The sequence below is a fragment of the Dendroctonus ponderosae genome, unplaced genomic scaffold (assembly GCF_020466585.1).
Source record: "Dendroctonus ponderosae isolate FM_Combo_2020 unplaced genomic scaffold, Dpon_F_20191213v2 Dpon_F_20191213_2, whole genome shotgun sequence".
Classification (NCBI taxonomy): Eukaryota; Metazoa; Arthropoda; class Insecta; order Coleoptera; family Curculionidae; genus Dendroctonus; species Dendroctonus ponderosae.
In genome coordinates, this window is record NW_026018165.1 from 1,143,149 (window position 1) to 1,149,532 (window position 6,384).

Here is a 6,384-nt window from a genome sequence, read left to right on the forward strand (position 1 = left end):
CGAGGCGAGGCATTGCTGGGATTCTTGCTGGAACAAACTCATTTCAAAAGAACAGCTTTTTTAAGAAAAATTGCAAATGCAATGAAGGGACATGAGAAGTCAAGAATCGATCACCAGCGCAGGCATGAAGGATGGGAGAGATAAACAAGGAAATATCTAAAGCCATAAGAAGATATATCAGAACTTACAACAGAAACAAAATCGAAAAAACCATAGGCAGAACAAAAAACAAAAACAGAATCTTGCGCAAAAGAATGATATGCGGAAGAAAATAAATATCCGAAATTAAAAATATACAACGAAATACAACAGCAAACAGAGAAGATATATTGAGGGCGTGGAAGACTTTTATAGGATGTTGTATAAGAACTGTAGGGAGGATGTCAATCAAGAACCGGACACGCTATCAGCAAGGAAAGGTATTATAAACCAAGGCAACAAAGAGTCCAGATATATACAGATATCTCCTTAGACGAACTCAAATTTGTTCTGAGATGGACACAGAATAACAAACCACCTGGATAGGATTCTGTGGTTACGGCTGCAATTAACATCGGTGGGTCTTGTTTGCTCAAGAAGATAGAGACCCTGTTTAATCTACTTAAATTTGCTATTATGATACTGCTACACAAGAAGGGGGGCATAACCGATTTAGAGAACTAGGGACCGATGGACCTTTTAAATCACCTTTATAAACTCTTCACAAAAATAATAACAACTAGACTAGAAACCAAACTGGACTTCTACCAGCCTGGCGGTTTCGGAGCCAATCTTACAAGCTGTGAGGGTGCTGATTGAGAAGTTTATAGAATAGAACCGACCGCTGTCTCTGGCTTTTGTTTTGTTTTCTGTCCTGTTTTGGAGACACTACAAGAATGTCGCTTTAACTATAGATATACAAAATGAATCTACAACATCTATAAAAACGCAACCATGGTGGTAAACCTACACGAAAGGACCGAACATGTCCCAATTGGCAGAGGAGCAAGGCAAGGAGACACGGTATCTCCGAAACTGTTCACTGCAGTTCTCGAATGCGCGTTCAGGAGGCTCAACTAGGAGGCAAAAAATAAGCATAGATGATAAAAACGATAATATGATTTTAAGTTTAAGGTAATCAATTTTAAATTTGTATGCAACGGCAAACTATCAGAACATCGATGTTCTGCCTTCGAATTTCTCTAACATTGATATTACCTTTCGATATCAACATCGATGGCTACCATCGATGTTATAGGATCGATGTCCCATCCCTAGTTCAAACCATTCACATGTCACAAACAAGTCCAAAAATACAACTTCAAATCTCTTATTAAAAAATAAAATTCTGCCCTTTCGGGAAACGGTGCTAAGACACACCCCAAAGCAAACACATAATAAATAAGTAACAACTTAGAGATAAAAAGAAACATCTTCGAAGAAGTAAAGTCTCGACAGAACGAACTAATTCCCGGCGACACCATTTCCAAAAGAACAATGATAAATGCATTGTTATAACCCAAAGTGAAACCCCAAATAAAATAATAACAAACAATGGGGCGGTCGTAAATTGCCGACGAAATACGGGGAAGAGTGAAAGATATGGATGATCGTCATTTGTTTAAGGCACGGGGTGAAAAATATATACATAAAAAAACACTAGCGGAAACGTATTGGGCGTACGCGAGTTTGCAATCTGGATTTTCCGTTTAAGACACTCAAAAATGGGAAACGTTAGAAAAAAGTATAGCATATTTTATCAAGGGAAAACTATTTTTGACGGTTGGGAATGATAGAGAAAATGTTACATCGGGGACGAAAAAAAATTGCTATTGTTGCAAATGAGAAGTTTTGATAAATTTGTATTATTCTCTTCTAAATGTATTGTTTGTCCTGTTGGATTTTGTGGGCAAAGCCCACTCCTCCGCATTATTCGTTCGCCGTGTTGTCCAAGAATTCCGCTGCATTTTACTTTCACTTTACCAATATATATTCGTATAGCCAACCATTTTTCCTCAATTGTTAGTACATAGAAACTACGTCCTAATTGCTGATCTACTTAAGGAAATTATATCAATCATAATGTATCTGATGAAATACTCCTCATTCACTTAGCATTTCAGCCTGCAATTATTGCATATTTAATTGAACTGCAATCTACAATTTTTTTATTTTGTATAGTTAATAAATATCTAATAACTTTTATATTTGTTTCTGTTTCTATCTATTAAAATCCATAAATATGGCAGATTTTTACCAAAATCTGGTCGCATAGAAAACAAAGTTTGGGCTATAATTAGATTGAACAAATGATGCAAAATTGAATGAAATAAAATCATACAATACTAAATAATATTCTGTACAAACAGGCGAAAGAGTTACACTGGACTGAATTGCATAATGGTGAGCGATATTTTTTCCTGTTATTCAACAATTACAAACGCAAATATGCTATATACTGTATATTATGATCTTCCTGTATGTCTTTTCTTAGAGTTAAAAGGTCAGCTTTCATTACGCTTATTTTGAAAACCGGAAGCGACTGACAAAGGTTTTCCTAAATATTTGTGAGAGGCGAAAAAAAATGTCACTTGAACTATGATGCTAAAGGGGATTATGATGAAACGAACAGAGAATTGAGCTAGACTGGAGGTAGACCGAAATACAATTTTTTAAAATTTAAATAAATTTTTGCTCAGATACATCGACCTGTTTACACGAATCTCAGCGCACATGTCGTCATTCACAAATTATGTTTCTAGGCATGTAGAATTAATAATAATATTATGGATTTCACTGCCTTGCCTTCAGCTTCCAACTCATCGATTCTGCAGTTTGTAATTAAGTGCATTATTTGATCTGCCGAGCAAATACCTTACAAGTTCTGAAAGCATTTCCAACATGCCTTTGAATTTCCTGTTGTAAATACGTTGTTTCACCACTTATTCGACAAATTTTAAGTGCAAATACGTAATATTGACTACGCGACGAAATTATTAAATTTTCCTTTCGAAATTTTGTTTGTGCAACACCGTTGAAGTTTGTTGTTTAATTATTTATGTTCAAAACAGGGACGGCCAGTATCGGAATATAGGCAGCGGTATCTTTCAGTATCATACAAATAGATTCATATCATAATAGAAAGGTGAGGAAACAAGTTGGAGAATAACCAACAAAAGCAAAAACTGTAAATTTAATTATCTACATTTTTGGAAAGATAACCAGAATAACCTGAATTAAACGATGGCTAATATATTTTATCGATCTGAATACAGTTAGGTTTTATATAGGACTTTTACTTAATTGAATCCTTTCTCTTACAATGTAAGATATTTATCTAAATTTCATTCAAACTATTGTTGGATTGTTAAGCGATTATTTAAATATTAACTAATAATCATTAACATATTCACCAACTATCTCGTCTGTTAAAGAATAATATTGTAATAATTGAGATTAACAAAGAGGTTTCCCAATAGAACAATATAAAAAAACAACTGAAAGAAAATAAATTTACAGTACATGTTTGCAATATTAATTTAAGAAACTGTTGAAAACATAATTGCGTACTGCTCGAAGCAAATATACAATAGAAAATACTAAATTAAAATATAAAACTTTTGAACAAACATGATCACATAAAAAAAACGCATATGATGATGGTAGTGAAGACGTAAACTGAGAGCAAAAAATGGTCAGATGGTGGACTTGATGACAAATGCTGCCCGATAAACATGAAACATGACTGAAACGTTTCAAATGTGTAGTTATATTGCACAAATGTAACATATCAACGTCTTTAGCGCACATGAGATTCATGGTTCTACCGGTTCCCATCGCGCATGGCATTTATTATCTTATGAAACATAACCACTATCGTTTCTCCGAACAACACATTATTTGGGAGGTTATATTATTTAATTTTTCATTATTAGAATACTTGAGTGGTTCGGCAAAATAAGTGATAATATATTGGTAAGTACCTATATTTTTTGTTTGTAGAAACTTTAGTATAGGTAAGTCAATTTAACTAAATTAGCTCTAACTTAGACCATGTGAACGATGTTATGCTGTTCTCATTTCGAGTTGTTCAGTTCATTTATGTACTAAAAGGCTTATGAATATTATTTGAGGCCAATAAAATGAGTCGAGCAAAGAAAATAAAGATTTCTAACAGACATCTTTGGCGTTTGGTGAACAAGAACGTAATCAAACTATATAATACTAACAGTTTTGTATATATTGAACATTTGAATACTCCATACATCATCTTAAACTGTACACTGTATAGCGCTGTATTATTATTTTTTCACTTTTAGGTTGAGGCTGTCGAAAACGATGATTGATTATAAACTGAGAATTTATCCAACTCAAAGAAGACTGGAGTCTTTTGCTTAGATATAACTGGATTTTAGAAATTCTTTTTATTTTTGTGTGTTTGTGTTGGTTTTTGTTTATTTATTTAATGAAAATGAAATGAACCCTATGATGATAGAGAATTGAAAATTCGATTCAGACATAACAACATGAGTGAGGAAATTCGAGTAGTTCTGATGCCGAAAGCGAAACTTGAATAAAAGTGGTGGTGGTGGTTAAAATTTAAAAAAAAATTAAATAAAATTAAAATTCTGGTGTCTAAAATATGTTCATTAAACAAACTTTCTTTGCAAAAACCGGAGATTTGTGTTATTTTCACATACCATCAGGACTCAACTTTAACATATGATACATCATGGTAATCAGCAGAAACAACTGAATTCAAACATGTAAAAATCCAAGATGGCGCCCATAAGAAAAAATAATGTTGATGTAGAAGAGATATCAGATTGTAAAAGAGAAAAAGTTGCAATGATGAAGTATTATTCATTTTAAATTTTCGCATCAAATAAGCTAAGGAGAAAAATTTTTTTTAAATGTTCGAATTAAATTTTTTTCCGGATAGCTCCGGAAGTGGAAGACATTTTTTTTAATTTCAACGAGCATTTTAGTAAGCTCTAGACTGCGCAACTTTGCCCCAATTTAACCAATCTCGTATCTAGTATGGTAAACGAGATCCCCATGGCTGAACTCCAAAAACGGACACCCTGTATAGATACCTATATAGTTGGCCATATAGAGTATGGCTATATAGAGCATGACTATATAGCCAACTCTGTAGATACCATATCTGACAAATTCTATCATAGCGGAGTGCAAGGCTCTGTCCTCACGCTAAAACTCACACAAGTTAGAGCAAACTCACGCCCTACCCATGGTCCCCTGTACAAGCGGCTTTCCATATTTTATGAGGATTTTGTTCCCTAACAAAACGTGGCGTCAAACCAACGACACGTAACTGGTCGGATTCGTGCTCTCTTGCTCTGGTCGGTGCTGGCTGGTCTTTGCACCGTCGATAGAGAGGGGGCGCGGCGTAAGCCAGCTACTGACCGAGACTGCCAGCGGTTTGCGTCACGGCTGACATTATCAAGATTAAAGCTCGAAGTAAAAGGGATTTTTGGCTTCCCTTCAGGAAGACTTTTTTGCCTTATTAAGTGCCCCTCGAATAAAACCAAAACCGCCACTTCAAGATTATCTCCTGACGTTGTCGTGCGTATAGCTGGCTGGAGAATATCCATGTTAGGGCACTGCCAAAACGACTTAGCGCGCCTATTTAGATCATGGCAAAGGGAGCGACCCGCCGAACATCTGACTTCTGACTTGAATAAATGTTATCTATCTATCTAGCTATATGCTACACGTGTATATTTCACATGCTCAGAAAAACGTATCTGCGTCAATTTCCCATGAATTTCCCATCAATTTTCCAAGAATCCTTTATCAGTATTTACTCGAGTTTCTTCCCAAAAATCAAAATTCAATAACATCTGAATATCACTAATGCGCCTGTGCTTTCTCCCGTAATGAAGAATGAAAAGAAAACAATCGTCAAAAGTGACAGTCACAAAAAGTTTCCACGTTAAAAAAACGCCTTGTCGTTTCTTTATGCTTTCAAATGCTTATCGCGGTTCAAACTGCTTGAACATGAAATTATTGTCATTCTCCTGACAGATTTTTGGTAACTTTTTTTGCAACTTTCCTGCAAAATCTTCCAAGTTAATTGACCTATACGAGGGTTTTTCCAAAAAGTTTTATTTCGAAACTAAAATATTATATCAAAGAATTTATTTAGTATCTTTTAATGCAATTTAATTGGCACACTCCATACATCAAACTTAATTTCGATTATCTTTTCGACCCCTTTGAGTGATATGAGCGCTTTATCAATGCAAAATAGTTAAATACCTATGGACTTTTTATTTCATTAATCGTTTAACAACAAATAAACCTCCTAACCTTTACGCCATAGATAAGAAAGTTAGTGATAAGTCATGACCTGTATAGCAAGATAAGAGTACCCAAGGTGCA

At 34.6% G+C, this 6,384-nt stretch overlaps 1 long non-coding RNA gene across 1 annotated transcript; it reads left to right on the forward strand.

Moving 5' to 3' along the window:
* The first annotated feature begins 3,655 nt into the window (after positions 1 to 3,655).
* Positions 3,656 to 4,652, forward strand: LOC109538175. Its single transcript, XR_002172005.2, has 2 exons — positions 3,656 to 3,954; positions 4,299 to 4,652. It is a non-coding gene; the product is annotated as an uncharacterized LOC109538175 (long non-coding RNA).
* Positions 4,653 to 6,384: the final 1,732 nt, after the last annotated feature.